We start from the raw sequence: 18,920 nt of genomic DNA, 5'->3' as shown, positions 1-18,920 counted from the left end.
ATCTGGTAAAGCCTATGTAAAAGTACATAGTCTTTTTAAATCAGGGAAAAAAACATGCACCCAAAAATTTTTTACAGTGTTGAAGCGAAAAAGAAGTGTAACTGAGGAAAAGTTAAATGCCGATAAAAAAAAATTGCCAACATGTAATTCTACACACGCAGTGGCAAAGAAAGAATGAGGCCTTCGTCTATCTCTATTAGTGCCAGATCAAAAAATGTTACTGAGCCTTCTTCTTGTACAGTCACTCGTCACCAAGCAAGACCAAGTAATTTGGAGTCTAAAAGTGGTGCACAACTACTGTTACGCGGGAAAGCCGAGCTGCAAGAAAACAGTAAGGAATTAGAGGATAACGTATGCTCTGAATCAGAAATGACACCAATCTCTGTAGAGAGTCCATCCACCAGTGGTATGTCTAATCGTGAGCATTCTGTTTGTGTACCCATAAAGAAGCGCCCTTTCAGCAGTTCTGCTGATGTGTGCCTGAACAGCCCGAGTGTAGCCAGTGATACACCAATTGAGGATGCCACTTTGGAATTAGAAGAGGATGAGGGGGAGATTTGGGTAGGCGACGAGGGCGCTAATGATGATGTTGATGATTATGATGCAGACAGATACTGTTGAAGGATTTTTACCTCCTTTTGGGTTTTAATTTCCTTAATATTCTGGCAAATGTATGTATGACCATTTAATACCGTTATATATATGACTATTGCCATCAACCAACTCCTTGCAAAAGGTATTTCTATATTAACCCAAGAAACATCATTCTTATATTCCCTTAAATCGTCAAGCTTCAAGAATAACCACAACAAGATATAAATTCATTTAAAGTGTGTTGTATTATATTATAGAACAATAAACAGCGTAACAATATTGTACACAAAATATAGATTTTGTGCCATACATCATTCTTATTGCCTGTAATATGTAATTGTGTGTGTGTTGACTAACTCTTATCTAAAGGTGTATGTGTGTGTATGTATTGTGTAGTGAAGGGGTAGGGGAAGGGAATCCACACAGATACACTCACTCCATTCATCTCATTCAAAGTCCATAATGAAACTTCTTCTTACAATGTAGTCACCATCCAAAATGGCTGACTTGCCATGCTTTGTTACAAACATATGTTGGCTCACAATGCCTCACTTACTAACAATGTGAAGTCAGTACAGACCCATTACTCATTACAAGTAGTATTAGCCAGTCCACCACAAATAGCTCTCTATTCAGCATTTAACACTCAATGTCCACTGGCCAATTTTAACACATGGTATTTAACATAAAGCACTAATGTTTCCATGACCAAAACTTAACCAACAAAGAACCATGCATAGCACAAACGTCTCCATTCCTATCAACAATCTATCCCAAACACAACAGGAATTCAAACTATGTATAGCATAAATGCTTTCATTTAAACCAACAATCTATCCCAACAAGCTATACACTTATGTAACTCTGTCCATATCAATCCAATCACATTTACCATCTGTATTCAAACTTTCATTCTAACTTAAACTTTCATATCACTTACAACAAATAATCATTCATTCTCATGTAACATCCTCCATTCAACAACACATTACAATATGCTCACACTCACCTTTCATGCCATGCACACTCCATACTAGTCAGGGCCTAAGTAGGCCGTGATGCATCTGATGTCATGTCTGCTCAGGCCAGCAACAGCTTCCAAAAGAGAAGGTCTCTCCTTGTGTAATAAAAACCTTTCTTTTGGGCAGAGTTTAGAACCTGACTACAGTCTTTCATATGTTAATTACTGGCCAACTGCTGAAAACCTGATTATCTGATATCATGTTTCCCAGTGGGGGAAGGATGGCTGATTTTGTGCAAAGCTAGTGTGCTAATTCAATTGTGACTGAATCTCTTCATATATTATAAAATTAAACATAAATAATAGATTATTTATGTACTCTTCATCAGATACCAAATTGCCTTTCTCAATTTCTATTTATATTCTAGAGCAGGGGTCGGGAACCTTTTTGACTAAGAGAGCCATGAAAGCAAAATATTTGGAAATTTATTTCAGTGAGAGCCATATAATATATTTTAAAAGTGAATTCAACTAAATGTCAGTATAAAACGCCTCTGAATTTATTCTTTTAAATAATGTTGTTATAATACTCACCATTAATGCGACTTCTGGTGCTGCATGGATTTGCTGATGTCTTTGTAGTCTGGTTGGTACTTGGTGAGGTTAAGCTTCATGCAAGCGTTGAGACTTTCATCCGTTAAACGTGATCGCAGATTGGACTTGATGTTTTTAAGATGTGAGAATGACTGCTCACATGCATACGTAGATCCAAACATGGTCAACACAGCAATACTCACACGCTGCAGTGTGTGGTATGTGACAGGAAGCGCGTTCCAAGTTTTGAGAATCAGCTGGTCTTCGGGTTGAAGTTTTTTCATTTCTGTCCACATGTGCTTGCTCGCCAACTCCGCTTTCTGTCGTGTGATTCTTTCCAAATCTTCATTCAGTGACTTGAACTTATTCACCCACATGTCTGAGGCCTTTATGTCCTTCACTTGCGTTTCCTCCACTTTGTTTGCCATCATGATGGTACGATCATGAACAGTTCTTGCCGACAGAGGCATGTCTTGTATCCGTTTGATTATCTTGTCTTTGTTCGGAAGATCATCAAAAAGTTCATTGGCTACATCCAGCATGAACGTTTTAGCATACTCGCCATCTGTGAATGGTTTTCCGTTCCTCACTATTGCTAAAGATCCAGCAAAGCTAGCGGAATTATAGTCACCTTGCCGGGTCCATACGCGGAGTTGCTGCTGGCTAGCTTGCACCCTGCTCAGTAGCTCTTGGGCCGCTTTCTTTCTGCTGTCTCCCGCAGGGTATTTTGATGCAAAGGTAGCATGGCACGTGTCGAAGTGCCGCTTTACATTCGACCGTTTCATCGATGCAATTTTGTCATTGCAAATTAGACACACCGCAGAACCTGCTCTCTCCACAAAGGCGAATTCTTCGGTCCATTCGTCCCGAAATATACGATACTCATCATCTTTTTTTCTTTTCGCCATCTTCTTTGTCGAAGGGTTAGCTTTGAGCTAATGACCAGGGTTGCCAACTATAAAATACAGAATAAGCAACCAATTCGTAAAAAACAAGCCCAAAACAAGCCAAACACAATCCTAAAAAGCCCAAAAACAAGCCCAATATATATTATATATATATATATACACATATACACACACACACATATATATATATATATATATATATATATATACTTAGGATTTATTGATTATTATTATTTTTTTTTAAATATGCTTTACAATGACCCTCCTCCTTAGTGTCCATTATCCCCTCTGCTCTATTTCACACCCCCGTTCACACTCCATTCATACTTCATTCACACCCCCATTCATACTCTACTCTAGTTCACACCTTTTATACTTTACCTACACTCGATCTTCTCCCCTGCAGAGTACTCCTCCCCGGCTGTCCAGCAGATGAGGAAAAAAAAAAAGCCCAAAAAACCGCGACCCGCGGCAGACAAAAAAAAGCCGCGACAATTGGCAACACTGCTAATGACCGAGCAGACTGATTCAAAAGGGGGCGTTTACCTGTTTACCCAGCAACGGCCAACGTAGGCCAGTATCATCCAATTAAAATAATGGAAAATTGCTCCTACAGCAAACTGCAGCCCTGAACAGGACATGAGCAGTGAAAAATCGATCTGCGAGCCAGATGCAATCATCAAAAGAGCCACACCTGGCTCGCGAGCCATTGGTTCCCGACCCCTGTTCTAGAGTCTATAACGGCTGAATAGTTTCTATTTTACTCCTAGTGGAGAGAAGGTCTGATGCAGACAGATACCAAACTGCCTTTGTCCATTTCTTTTTATATTCTACAGTCTATAGCGGCTGAATTTTTTACTATTTTTTACAAGTGGAGGAGGGCCTGGACAGACAGAAACCAAACTGCCTTTGTCCATTTCAATTTATATTGTACAGTCTATAACGGCTGAATTTTTTTTACTATTTTCTACAAGTGGAGGGGGGCCTATACAGACAGAAACCAAACTGGCTTTGTCCTTTTCAATTTATATTGCACAGTCTATAACGGCTGAATTTTTTACTATTTTCTACAAGTGGAGGGGGGCCTAGAGAGACAGTAACCAAACTGCCTTTGTCCATTTCTTTAGATATGTAACTATAAGTGTAGGGTGTAATATACACCCAAAGACGATGGCTGCATTGCCAATATGCATAGATGGAGAGAAGGACAATCTGGTTTGTGTGTAGAATTAATGACGGCCTACCAGGAATTAAACTGATTTTTTTCATACTTATATAGCTTTACAATTACATTACTTATCCAAGAACCAGGTGGAGCACTAAATTCAGTTATTTTATGCCCAAAAACATTGATTTTTAAACAAAATTGCAAAACAAAACCCAAACCAAAACACGCAAGGGCGGTATGGCAAAACCAAAACCAAAACACGACGTTAATCCAGATCCAAAACCAAAACCAAAACACGGGGGTCAGTGAGGATCTCTAGTCTACATGTGCTTTATCCCTGACATTTCCTAATGATTCTTTATTTCACAGCCTGATTCAAATTGACGTGGCCACTAGTATAATGGCACAAGGTAGGAAACGTTCGAATAAATAGAAATAATTAAACACACTCCCCTCTTCCTCCTTATCAGTTGACTGCCATAGTTCACCTAATTGTAACACTGACCCTGCCTGAGAAATTCCTTTTACAGTAGTGCACATGATTATTACTAGTCACTCCTTATTGACAATTTCTTACTCAAATGTTTCTTTACGTGCAAATCTTCATCCATGTCTAATATATATGATATTATGCATTTTTGGTGGTACTTTGTGCAGCGGGTTGGTAATGGTCGCTTAGGTACAGATAGCCACTCCTGAGTGGACTAATAAACATTTTAATAATAAAACAGGCTCTCCTGTGTAGAGATGTGCCCCGCAGATCCGGATGCTGTGCCCATGAAGAGGGCGAAGAATCATCCCGCTGCTGTGCCCGTGAAAAGGGTGAAGAAAGAAGAGGAAATCACTTATTGTTCCTGCAATCCAGCGATGAATCTTCCGCAGGTCCTGTCAGCAGAGGGAGGATGAGCCAATCAGGGCTCATCTCCACCTGCTGGCCAATCGGCGGCCGGATAAGTGAGCCAATCCTGGCTCACCTCCGGCATTTAAATTATTGGCGCCGCGGTGAGGTAATGAGCGCCCGTGGCAGCGCCCAGTGATGACGGCACGCCAGCGGTTATTTAAGCCGCCGGGTGGCACCATCTTGCCAGAAGTTCGTCGGCGGAGTGAAAAGAAGACGTCGTGGGATGTCCGGAGCGCTGGATCAAGAAAGAAAAGCCAGTGAAGAGCCGGAAAAGAAGACGGCGCGGTCAAGCTGAGTATCCTGCACAGAGCAGGCAAGAATAATCAGCAATAAGGTCGGGCACAAGGCCTATGGGAACAGTCGGGCACTAGGCCATGGCAACAGTTAGGGGAACAAGGCCCATATAGGTAGTTAGAGGGCTTAAAGTCCATATTGAAGGGCACAAGGCCCTAGTTAGTGGGCTCAGAGCCCAAGGCAGAGAGGGGGCAAAAGGCCCATAGTCAGGGAACAAGGCCCTGTAGTTAGGTGGGCAGAGAGTCCATGGTGTAGGGCATAAGGCCCTTGGTAAAGAGGGCACCAGGCCCTGTAGGCAGCTGGCATGAGAGCCCTGCGTAGAAAAGGGTGCAGTCCCAGTATGTGATGAGTATGCTAGGTGATAATCCTAGGTAACAGTAGAGCAGAAGGATCCTATTAGTGCTATACTAAACCGTCTGGTTAGATAGCAGGTGTGTATTACGTGGTCAGCCTGCCACATACATTAGCGAAGTCTTATTCCGCCTGTGTGGCGAATACTGTGTTGTGCTTTGTATTTTGGTTGTGCTGTGTGTGTTTCTTTACAGGTGCAAGACGTCAGGACCCCATCAAAGGTAAGCTCTTGTTCCTTACTGTTTTCCTGGAATAACCTGTGTCTGTGGGGACAAGTGGTAGTTAGGAGCAAACACAAAGTAAGGGAAGAACACACAGTAGTCTTCCCGTTCCGTAGGTCCTTGGGGTTATGCTGGTATCCAGAGGCGGTGATTGGGCACCTCAGCGCAGCACAGCCCATTTGAGTTCCAGGGGCGTGTTGTGGTTCTATTTGGGTGTTCCAGTTCTCAGTTCCGGCAGGTTCTCTGGCAGTTCTGGACTGGGACGGTGTTCTGCTTGAGTGAAGGCAGCCGTTTCGAGTTCCGGTAGTGACGACTGGCGGTTCCGTGCTGCAGTTGACGCTCCGGTGGTGCGCTGGTCCAGTGAGCCTTATTCATGCCATGTGCAACTGGTCCTTAGGATTCCCTGAGTGACCCCATAGGAGAAGATAGTCTTCTCGGTACGACCTGGGTGAGGGTTTAGGATCAGCCCTTCGGCATAGAACGTGAACACCGGCTGGTGTTCCCCGTAAAGTAGAGGGAGGAGGTTTAGGCAGTAGACTACACCCAGTTTATAGTCAAGTTGCGGTCCTGACCATTAGTTTGTTTGTTTAGGGTCGGGCCGCCTATTGTTAGTTAGTGTCAGTTGTGTGGGTTGTACATACTAGCCTCACTGGTAGAGGGAGCCTGTGTTGTGTCTGTCGTCCACAGGTGACGGAGAGGAGCAGGAGAGCAGGGACCGGAAGTTGGAGTGCCCGGTGAGTATAACGCTCTCTTCCTTCTTATGGTTAGGCCCTCACCGAGAGGTGAGTGGGGTACTTGAGACGGGACTGTTCCTGGTCTCAAGTACTCGTAGTCCCGCGCCCTTGGCAAGAGTAAATCGAGTTGGCGGCAATCGAGAGGGAAGTGAAATGAGGTGATCTCATTTGCTGGTCTGCTGAGATAGGAGAGTGACTGGGGTGCATCGGAAGCGGACAGGAGGTGACCATCGTTTGTAAGGTAAGTTATCTGTGTGCGTCTGTCCTGTTCCCCACAGGCGTTACACCTGAATGGGTGGGTTGTGCCAGCATGTCTTCTCAAGTGCATGTATGTTCATGCTCTTCTCATCGAAAAGCCAGATATGTCTGGACAGAATGCATGCCAGCCAGCAGTGCAAAGTGAAGGGGCTTCAGTGGGCAAAAAAAAGGATTAGCTGATCCAGCTTGTTTGGCCAGCTGTTTGGAAACTGTGGCAATGATCAGCTTAGGACAGGTCTGGCAAGGGGACCTGGGGACCTGAGAAATGTCTGAGAGGAATAGACAAGATTTGAAGGAATTTTGAAAGAGGACCCTGATAAAGGAATAGATTAGGTGAAAAGGAATGTAACAAGGAGGAAATTGAATCATCAAGGTGATAAAAGAACAGCATAGAGTAGGAATAAGAAATTGAGAGACAGAATTACAGAGGAGAAATAAGAATACTAAGAAAAAATAGATTATGTAGAAAAAGTAAGTTAAAATAAGTATAACAATGACTTACAAACGCAAAAAAGAACAAAGTAAGTGACAATTAGGGACAGAGATAGTTAATGAGAGAGTATAGAGCAAATTTATGTGTAACAGGTCAAACAGAGACTAGTTAAGTATGATCAAATATGATAGTGTTATTATATAACATATATAATAGTGTATTCCTGTTAGCAATAAAGAAGACAATCAGTTAAAAGGTAGCACCACAGTCTTATGCTGCACTTGTCAAGGAGATATAACATCTTTACTTTTCTATAAAGAGGAATTGATTATTCGCAAACCCTATCTAGTAATACTAAACTACAATGCCTAAGGGAAAAAAGGTGATGACTCCTCCAGGGTTTACGCAGGTTTTTCAAAAGAAAGCAATGATTTTATCTGCAACAGATTCTCAACAATTCAAGAACAATCAGTGGGGTTTTTTTTTTGCTTCCTTAGACCAGAAAATCTCTCAGCATAGAAAAAGAGAGATTATAATGTCTGGCAACGTTAACACTATTATAAACAATATTTTAGACAGTTACATGTCTTTGCCTTCTTCATCTGAATTTATGAATGAGTGCACTCAAAAGCTATTTCCACTCTTCTTAGGAATCAACTTTAATTTGTTTCCTGAAGAATATGGGATAATTTGGTTAGATATTATATATCTTACTCTACAGTTCATGATATATATTTAAGAATTGATATGCTTTTCCTGAGTTCTATAAATTGGTCTGACCATACCCCAGTAGTAGTTGATCTAAATGTTTTTTCCACTTCTCCCCTAAGCATTACATGGCACCTGAATAAAGGTATAGTACAAGATGGAGAGACTAAAACTGCACCTAATGAAATATTAGAACAATAATTGTCCCTGAATCAATCCCATGATATTAAAAACATATTTGACCCTGATATGCCCATAAAGCAGTCCCTTTATACAAATGATCTCAAAGCTATTGGGATAACCTATTGGCAGATGCCTGTAATAGGTGTTAGCGGAATGTGAGAAGGAGGTGAACCCACACGTCAGTAACTTAACCAGGAATGTTGGTTTATTATAACAGGATACAGTGGTCCAACGTGCAATATGATGTAGCATGTGCCCCTGTGTTTCAAACTCCCATTGCCCCATAGATTGTAAGCTTACGAGCAGGTATTGCCCTCTATTGTTTTATTAATGTTTGCTCCCATTTGTAAATCGCTACAGAATTTGCTGGCTATATAAATAAATGTTGATAATGATGATGATGATGATGATGATGATGATGATGATGATGATGAAGTATATCTCATACTTGCCAACTCTCCCGGAATGTCCGGGAGACTCCCGAAATTCGGTTCAGTCTCCTGGGCTCCCGGGCTCGTTGGCATTTCTCCCGCATCCTGGATTTCACAGAGAATCGCTTCTCGGTGATTGACGCCATTTTGGAGGGCGGGACGAGGCCAATTGCGTCATTTTGGCCCCGCCCCCGGTGACGTAAATTACGTTTTCGCGGGGGGCGGGACCAAAATGACACGTTTGGCCTCGTCCCGCCCCCTCCCGCCCTCCAGTCACACCCCCTCTCCCGGAAACTTTTTTCCGAGAGTTGGCAAGTATGGTATATCTTGCAGTATATAGGTTATATACCTTGCAGTTGGTGAACAGCAGTCTTCTATACAGCAGTTGTGGAACAGATTGTATAGATATATACAGTCTCTATGAGGTTACTATGTACTACACAACTGTGTAGTACATCTACTTGTTTATATGCAGTGTAGACAGCATTTGTAAGCTGCACACCTGTGCAGCATCTGTTATTATCTTCTTCACATACAGCAAGTTATTATTTAAATGTTATTTTTGCTATTTGATGCTACCTTTTTGTTAAATTAAACTAAATATTGTTGTTTTGGATATTTACCTGGGTGATTTTTAACCTTGGATAGGTACCGGTTAGGCCAGCTGTGTGGCACAGAGCAATTTAGCCCAATATCATCACAGCCTCCCGGTCATTAATATTGATATAGCTAGCAACGTGTTCTGCATGCTGCTTAGTGTATAATAGCTCAAAGTTGGAAACAACATGAGATACCTACTATACAAACATACATAAATTGAAGACTAAAATTTAGTTTATAGCAAATATGGAGAAGACAAAGTGGACAAATCAAATCAAATCTGAGAACAATGGTTCTAATATAATTCAGGTGACATATTTACCTTGTGATAAAGAAAGGCATTCATAGTCTTTTTCAAAATGACAAATCGTTAAAAAACACACCTTTTTCCCTTACCCATTTCCTTTTTATTTTGTTTGTTCTTACCTTAAATATTAAAATGTTATTGAAGATGACAAATAGTAAAGCTGATATATTGGATTTGAAATGTAAATCATTAAGAATAATCTAGTATAGTATCCTTTGATGCATGTACACTTTCTATTGTATGTTGTCGGCTAGAAGTAAAATAGTCCAAAAAACGAAGAATTGTGTAATCAATTAAATGTGACAGGAAAACTCTATTTATATTTAGTAATTAAGTTAGGGAGCCTTATGGCTTGAGGCTGAGTTGGACAGTTGCAGATTTGCACACATATGACACTTCCGCCGCCTGCAACTGGAGAGGAAGGGGCAATCTAATGTAACCAACTAGTACAGTAAGGGTGTGTTCACGTGTTTGCACACAACTGCAGACCTGCACAGAGACACTTATACTCCTGTCAGTAACTGTATAAGTTGCGGATGCTCTAGGGCTGATTGTAGACCCTTGAAGCTGGCAGGTGCTTTCTGCATTGATCATGCATATCTTAAATGAATGCGGTTTATTGCCACTGGGCTTTTGTCTCTGCTGTGGTCTTGCCTCTTCTCCTGGGTCAGGGTCAGCAGAGTTCCTTCCACCAGCTGTTAATCTAGAGGAACATCAACTCGCAAGACAGGTGAGGAACTTGGGTACTATTGGTTTAGCATGTGGGGTTTTTTTGTCACCATTTGGCATTTTTTAAAGAACAAAATCTACTGATCGTGTCATGCATTTGATATATAAGGAAATTGAAGTTTCAAATATATTGCCATCACTGTAAACCCATTCTGAGGCATATAAAATCTACAAAATGCAATAAGCAATAAAAACCCCAAAACTCTTACAGCAAGTTAAACAAAATAATTTATAAAGAAAAATGTATAAAAAAAACCTTTATAAGAAACCAATCAACCAAAAACCTAATAAAATTACACGTTTAAACACAATAACAAATATAGGGTTTCATATGTGCAGCATGCCTGTGTGTTTGTAAAGAGGCCTCACATGCATTCAGTAACCTGGAATAACAGGATAATGGCTCTTTCTATGCTGGTGAAACTGTCTCTTCCATTTGCAAATCTTTGTGTTGACATTGAATATATTTATAAATATTAATTTGATCACCTCTGTGGTGCCTTTTTTCCAAAGTAAATATCTACTTTTATATCCTCTCTATAATTTAACCTCTCTGTAATTAACCTTGCCATTACTTTTACTAATGAGGTTACCTACCTCTGAACCCTCTTGTGTTCTTTAACATTCTTTTTATAATAATGTGTCCAAAACCTACCACTTAGGCAAACAACTGGAAAAGTACAAGTGTATTTATTAAATATCTAAAATAAATATATGTATATACAATCCAGCCATGCAGATTTACCAAGGTAAAAAGGTCCATAGAAACTAGGAGTTCCACAAAACAGCATGATCCTGGACCAGTCCAACAGAGCGAAACTCCTACTCAGCCTGTTCCACAGTAGAACACCCAGCAGATGGCTACGTGTCTCCTTTTGAACCTGACTTGGTTACCACAATGGTGCAGCCTTGGCACGGCTGGTTTCAGATAAGACTTCCCCAATGGATTGGATACCTGCTTATTGGCAGGTGTCTACTGATCCTCCTCCAAGTCCTCAGGTTCCAGCAGGCACCTGGCAGTGAGAGGGAAGTCTAGCTGATTTCCATGGAGTACACAGGGCACTCATTTTTTCAGACAATGAAGAATAAACAGTCATTTAGGATTGGTATTGGGTTCTTAGTACCTTGAGCAAAGAACAGGTACAGTTGAGCATGTTCCGCATAGCAGTGGTAGTGCAGGCCATAGCATACTGTATACATGCTACTGCTGGGTGAAATGATTTATATATCTCTATATCTTTCAAGACCATGACCCCTATTCTTCAGCTCCCCAATATTCTCTTCAAACCAAGGTGCTTGATGGTGTTGCCCCCAGAGATGTATTTGAACAGTAGCAATAGTATCCATTGCAGCCATCACGACCCTATTATGGTAATGGACAAGAGAGCAAGGATCATCAAATGCACCCATACACCAGAGAGATACAGATTTTCTGTAATAGCCTAGGCAGTAACACCCCTCATTGGATTATACCTGGTCATCTCTTTGGGTGAACAACTGAACACCAAATGAGGTAGTGGTTTGACAAAGTAACTGGGTGTATTATTATGTTAGAGACTTCTAATCCACTCTTAAAAAATGTGTGACCACATTTATGAGTAACAGATGGAATACCTTGTCTTGGCCAAGGTGTGAGAGTTTTCATTGACTTATTAAAATCCCACCGGATAAGTCATCATTGATGCTCCAGGACTAGACCAGCACCAATGTCTGAAATTTATTTTAGAAATATTTTCCCATCTCCGGGGTTGAGGGTGGGAGAGTGGTAGATTAGAAGGACTCTAAAACCCAAACTGTAAAACTCTGGGCAGCAATACAATCAAATGATTGAGTGGACCCTAAGATTAAGTGTTTTTTTTAAAGCAGATTGCCACTGCTGTTGTTCTGGCTTGAGCGGTAGAACACAGAAAAATTAGCTTGACCTCCAAGATAAGAGCTGCATTTTCAGATATTCAGGTCTCTATAATGCATGCTAGAGCTGATTATTTAATAAGGTCAGCAATTTTAGCAGCCTTTTTTCTTATAGATTTGACATTACACTTGTCATACCAGAGTGCCTGAGTTTCTGTGTTTCAAATGAGGAATCTTTGGGGATGGCGGTCTCACATGGAGCATTCACCATTCTGTTGATCTGAGGGCTAAACTATCAGTTGGAAACCATTTGTATCTGTCTCCTCTTTTGAAGAGGGGTTGAGCAGGAGGGCGATTAGCTTTCATCATCATCATCATCATCTATTTATATAGCACCACTAATTCTGCAGCGCTGTACAGAGAACTCACTCATATCAGTCCCTGCCTCATTGGGGCTTACAGTCTAAATTTCCTAACATACATACACATACAGACAGACAGAGAGAGACTGAGGTCAATTTGTTAGCAGCCAATTAACCTACCAGTATGTTTTTGGAGTGTGGGAAGAAAGTGGAGCACCCAGAGGAAACCCACACCATTACTCTTCTATTGCATGATATTGTCAATCGTGTTTAAGCACCTCATCTTTTCCCGTTGTGACTGTCTTTTACTATTGATGTTGCACTGTATTGTTCAGCAAACATAATTTACTTGTGTTTGAGTTCAACCATCATCTTCCACATATTCTTTTATATTTCTTATTATTTAGTTATATTACTTTGCACCTTTTCCATCACTGTTACACAGAAACTAATTCCCTTAGTATACACCAACCACCACTTGCCAGGTGTCAGGCCAATAGGTTTTCCATAATAAATATGCCAAGTGGCTTATCCCCTTTACATGAGTGTGTGTATGTTTCTACAGTTGGTTTAGCGAGACATGTAGGGGTTTCCTGAGTCAACCACTGGTGGACCCTGCAGACACCCACATCCTGATGAGATAGATTGACTTGGGTGGAAGCACTGTGTTAAGAAAATCAGAAAAACACGAGATAACCCTAACCGCAAGGTTTACCACCCTTCTCCCGTTCCAGTGTATTGAGGCACTCATGAGCATAGGGGCTACATATTCTGGAGATTTATAACTGCAAAAAAACCCAAATAACCCCCTTTTTCCCTAATAAAACAGCCAATAAATGAACAGATTGGATGGCCATGAAGTTGGTTTCTGCAGCCAAATTATATATTTCAATGTTCATTGCTTCAATATATAGACATTAATGCTATAGCCAAAAAAAAATCATAAATAATGAAGCTTAATAGAAAGGTGCTAAGAAAAGCATTATCTTGACAACTGTTCTAATGAAAATAAAAAAAATACATATGAATTGGCACTAACCTGCAGAACAGCAGGTACATATTATCCAGGATTCCAGATGAAAAAATTAACAAAATTAGCCATCTTTCATTAGCACACATTCTAATCCGTTAACTCTAATAGACAATAAAAAAACATCAGTTTTCTCAATTCAGAGATCATCAACTTGATTTTTGTTGTGTGGTCCCTAAATATGCACTTTCAACAGCTGATTAGAACAGTTTTGACATTTGCAATGAGATTGAAAACATAACCTTTCTAATCCATGCTAAAAATACCATCTACAAGAAACATAAGGTTAACGGATTTGTTGTAACATTACGTAGAACTCTGAAGAGCGAATTAACAAAGAGATGGAACTAATACCAGATCAAGAGATTAATCTATAATTGGACATTTATTATTTGAAAAAGGCTAAAGAAAATGTTTCACATATAATGAGAAGAAAAAGTAATTCAACCCACATTAATGAAAACTGTCATAAATATACACTTTAATACATTATAAAAAAATGTAAACTTTGCTCTGTATTACATTTAAAAATCTAATTTTGAATTAAATTTTGTTAATAAATACCCATGCAAATGAATTCCAAAACAAATTTATAAACAAAAGTACAAAAACATGGAACTCAAATCAATAGTTCAAATCAATAAAATCAATGTAATTAAAAAAAAGTATGGCTACATTAGAGTAAAGCTGCATAACCTCTGGTGTATTTAATGGGTTTTTTTTAAGCAGTTATCTTTAGGACATTGAAATTTTAAATTAATAATTTTGAGCATGCTGGGCCTGATTCATTAAGGAACATAAGGCAAAAAAAGGAGTAAGTTTTCTCCTGGACAAATCATGTTACAATACAAGAGGTGCAAAGTAGTTTATTATTTTGTACATAAGATAAATACTGGCTGTTTTTTCATGTAACACACAAATGCATGATTTTATTTTTACACTGAGATCTAAAGTTGATCTAGGACATGCCCTACCCCAACTATAAATCTGCCATCACATATTAAATTTACAGCCCCCTCCAATGCAACATGGTTTTGCCAAGGTGCAAAGTTACTCCTATTTTCTGCTTTACTTTCCTTAATGAATCAGGCCCGCTATCTGTAAATTAGTATGCTTACATGAAAGAATAGTGCTATAAATAGAAATGGGGAAAAAACATTGTAATTAAAAAAACTGATTGCTTTCTTCTTTAACCGATTCTTAATGCTCTAGCTAACCAGAAAAAACTGACATAAATATATTTTACATACTCTATTTATAATACAGTTTAATTTTCTGCTCTATGAGTTATGTGGTTATGACAAGTAGTAAGACAAAATATAAAGGGACAATCAGGATTCTTAAAAATTGAAAAACAATGTCATTAGGGCTTCTTGGCAGCCAACACAGTACTGCCTTTAATAAGTGCACTGCTCTGATTGTGTTTAAAACACAATCAGAGCAGCCGGGCAGCACACTGTCCCTGCCTGTCACGGCTGGACGGACCTGCACATACTGTGCAGCCGTCAGCAGCCTAAACTGTTAGAAAGGGGCGGGGCCTAAATCGCCCCCCTAAATCGCCCCGGGTACAGTAGTTTTCTAGATCCGCCCCTGCCAGTACTTGGGCAAGGAATAGGCTGAAGCACTGCCCAGTAGTGCTAATTTTGGTGAAGGAATCATCTCTGGTAGTCTCCATGACACTGTTTGCCTGTCACTAAATATCTAAAGGGTAGCTGCGGTATTGTGACAACACTTCTAAATACAAATTCAGAAAACACAAAAAATTTCAGCAGCCTACACACTTACCAAAATTACACAGAGTTGATTATTAAGGCACTAGAATCACGGTGTGGTTCTCATAATAATTTTTTTCAAAATAAGTTTAATTGATAGCATATAATGAGGTACAGGATGTGTTGGCACTGTTTGAACATCACAAATATGATGGAATTATAACATTATCAGATATCATTCCAAAAGATATGTGACTACTGTGGTTTTTATGTACAGTGGACATCTACTGGTTCATCAGTTTGATGATGATGACTTAGGCTTAAATGTACAGTTAAAAAAAATATCAAATAAATAATTACATTTAAAAAAGAACCCAAAGTGATCAGCATAAATCAGCATTTTTGTTTGTGACACTACTTGTTCCAACAAGCACTCACAGCCATAAACTCCTTGTAGAACTAGAAGTGCCAGCATACTCATAGCTGTCAGGGGATATTGGTACTTGTAGAGCTACAAGTGCCAGCATGTCCTGGCATCCAGGGCCTGCTTGGTCCTGTAGTCCCACACAAAAAATACTGTGAAAAACACTAACACACTGTGAAAAAATACTTTATCTAAATAAAGACACGCCCAAACATGCTTTTTTGTTAATCAGCCAAATCTCTGGTGGGTATTCTCTTCTTTTTTTTCCAGCTTTTAATCCTTATGGGATAAAAATAAAAACCATAGAGATACTGTACATTGCTTCTTGCAGAGCCCTGAATGACAAGCTGGGATGCTTGTCACTAACTAACCAATACAGAGCACATTAATACATAATTATAGGATCAAAGGAAGTGTTTGCAGTAGACACAAAATGTGTTGCTTAGTGTGAGCAATCAGTGAATATACTTGTATATATATATATATATATATATATATATATATATATACAAGTTAACCCGTGCATGATACTCATGCATTCTAGTCAAATCCAGCTACTTAAGGTGTTAAAAAGGTTCTTGTCATGCATTTGGGGCTAGGCCAGGTGTCACGGGCACTAGGAGTCTTTACCCAGGAATCACCAGATGGTAGGCTTACCAGAGCAATGTAGATGGTAATAGAGTACTCTGGTAGCTGGGTGATCACGGAACATGAAATGATGGCCGGTGAGATGCTCAGGAAAGTCTATGACTAGCAACACTGGTAATAATGAGATAATAATACACAAGGAACTGTATGGACAAGGACACGTGAAGGTAGTCAGTGGTCTGCGATAGCAAGTTGTACCACTGCTATAGTGAGGAGGAATGTCCAACAGAAACAAGGAGGTGATGAGAGTCAGCGGTCTGCGGGTAGCAAGTTGTACCGCTGTCTGAGTGAAGGAATGGAATCCAAGTGGAGGTATCCAGGTAGTCAGTGGTCTGCGGTAGCAAGTTGTACCACTGCTATGTGAGAGGAGGATGGAACAGGTGATACCGGAAACAGGGATCAGTGGTCTGACATCAGCAAGTTGTACCACTGAATATATATGTGAGGAGGTGCACAGGGGAAGACTGCAACACAGGATATACACAGGCACATTATACACGATCCACAGTAATATGCACAATACAGATATATATATAGATATAAATGACTGAGCAGGTCTGCAATCTAGAAAGTCTCTTGAAGTAGTCCAGCACAATGATAACACAGTCAATGATGGCAATAGACTCAGCGGATAGCAGACTCCAGAGAGAACCAAACACAGTCCAGCAAGATATGCAATACACAGCACAGTCAATGAGAAGTATGCATACCGTGGTTCAGCAGTAGCAGTCAGATGGGATTGCAGCGGTACCTGAGCGGCTGGAGACCGACTGGATAGGAAGTCCCTGGATAGGTGAGGCAGCGGTCTAGCAGGTGCAGCGCACAGGTGAGTAGACCGACAGGGGCACGAATCCACAGGAGTCAGCAACACGTGGAACTGGACTCATAGAGAACCCAGGAGAATGGAGATGATCCAGCAGAGGGTAGTAGATGAAATACAAATACAATGCTGACAGGAGGGTAGAGACCAGTGGAACACGTGAAGGCGTGGAGAGTGGATCAGCAGGAGATGGACGATAGCGCTGACCACAGCGGCAGGACTCAGCGGCACACGGAGGTAACCAGTAGCAACCACAGGAACCAACAGCGATGGGAAACAGGAGTGCAGCGCAGGGCAGGAGCTGTAGATCACGAAGTGTAGCAGATGGTAATGAAAAGCGGCAGTCTCGAAGAAGACACAGCAAAGATGAGATGAGAGTGTAGTGCACGGAGGCAGCGGATAGTAATCAGCTGGCAGTCACGATGTTGAACACAGGCGAGTTGCAAGCAGGAGACTGTAGTGCACAGAGGCAGCGGATAGTAGTCAGCTGGCAGTCACGATGTTGAACACAGGCGAGTTGCAAGCAGGAGACTGTAGTGCACAGAGGCAGCGGATAGCAGTCAGCTGGCAGTCATGATGTTGAACACAGGCGAGTTGCAAGCAGGAGACTGTAGTGCACAGAGGCAGCGGATAGCAGTCAGCTGGCAGTCACGATGTTGAACACAGGCGAGTTGCAAGCAGGAGACTGTAGTGCACGGAGGCAGCGGATAGAAATCAGCAAACAGACTTGATGAGAAGCAGGTGAGTGAGGTAAAAGCTGGAGTGCACGGAGGCAGCGGATAGCAATGAGTAAACAGTCACTTAGATATAAAATAACGATGAAGTGGTGTAGAAGACTGTAGTGCACAGAGGCAGCGGATAGGAATCAGCAAACAGTCATGATGATACAGTTGATGGTAGAAGTGGTATGGGACCACAGTAGTAGAAGTGGTTTGGAAACCACAGGAATCAGCAGCGCTGAATACACGAGTAATACAGGAACACCTTCAGAGACTCATGAGGAATGAGACTCCAAGATCAGGCAACGTGGTAGTGACCACAGGTGCTTAATATAGGGAGGTTGCCTGATCTGCCAATTAAGTAAAAGGAACATACACTGAAGGTTTAGAAAGGGCTGCGCATGCGCAGTCCCTCAGGATGGAGGACGGCCACGGTTCCTAAATGTCCGGGAAGAAGCACTCACAGTCCGGTGAGTGACAGTACCCCCCCTTTTAAAGGTGGGCACAGAACGCCTGGAACCGGGCTTGTCCGGATTTTTGGAATAAAACTTCTTCAGAAGGGCAGGAGCATTAAGATCTTCAGCTTTGATCCATGAACGCTCTTCAGGACCAAAGCCCTTCCAATGAACGAGGAAACGGAGGACTCCTCGCGAAATTTTTGCATCCAATACCTCAGTAATCTCGAAATCCTCCTCCTGATGAACTTGAACTGGCTGCGGTGCTGAGGGAGGAGTCGAGAAACGGTTGATGATGAGAGGTTTGAGCAAGGACACATGGAAGGCATTGGAAATCCGAAGATTCTTAGGAAGAAGAAGTTTAACACATACTGGATTGATAACTTGAATGATCCTATATGGACCAATAAAACGAGGGGCGAATTTCATGGATGGAACCTTCAAACGAATATTTTTGGTAGATAACCAGACACGATCTCCAATATTTAGTGGTGGAATAGCCCGCCTCTTCTTATCAGCGAAAG

At 41.0% G+C, this 18,920-nt stretch overlaps 1 protein-coding gene across 1 annotated transcript in view; it reads right to left on the bottom strand.

Moving 5' to 3' along the window:
- The window catches only part of LOC142144326 (heat shock factor protein 2-like), a 541,922-nt gene that overhangs the window by 382,756 nt on the left and 140,246 nt on the right, over positions 1-18,920 (bottom strand). The window lies entirely within an intron of this gene.

The sequence above is a fragment of the Mixophyes fleayi genome, chromosome 3 (genome assembly GCF_038048845.1).
Source record: "Mixophyes fleayi isolate aMixFle1 chromosome 3, aMixFle1.hap1, whole genome shotgun sequence".
In the NCBI taxonomy this organism is placed as follows: Eukaryota; Metazoa; Chordata; class Amphibia; order Anura; family Limnodynastidae; genus Mixophyes; species Mixophyes fleayi.
Note: the sequence above shows the minus strand (reverse complement) of the source record. Positions and strands in the feature narration are given on the sequence as shown.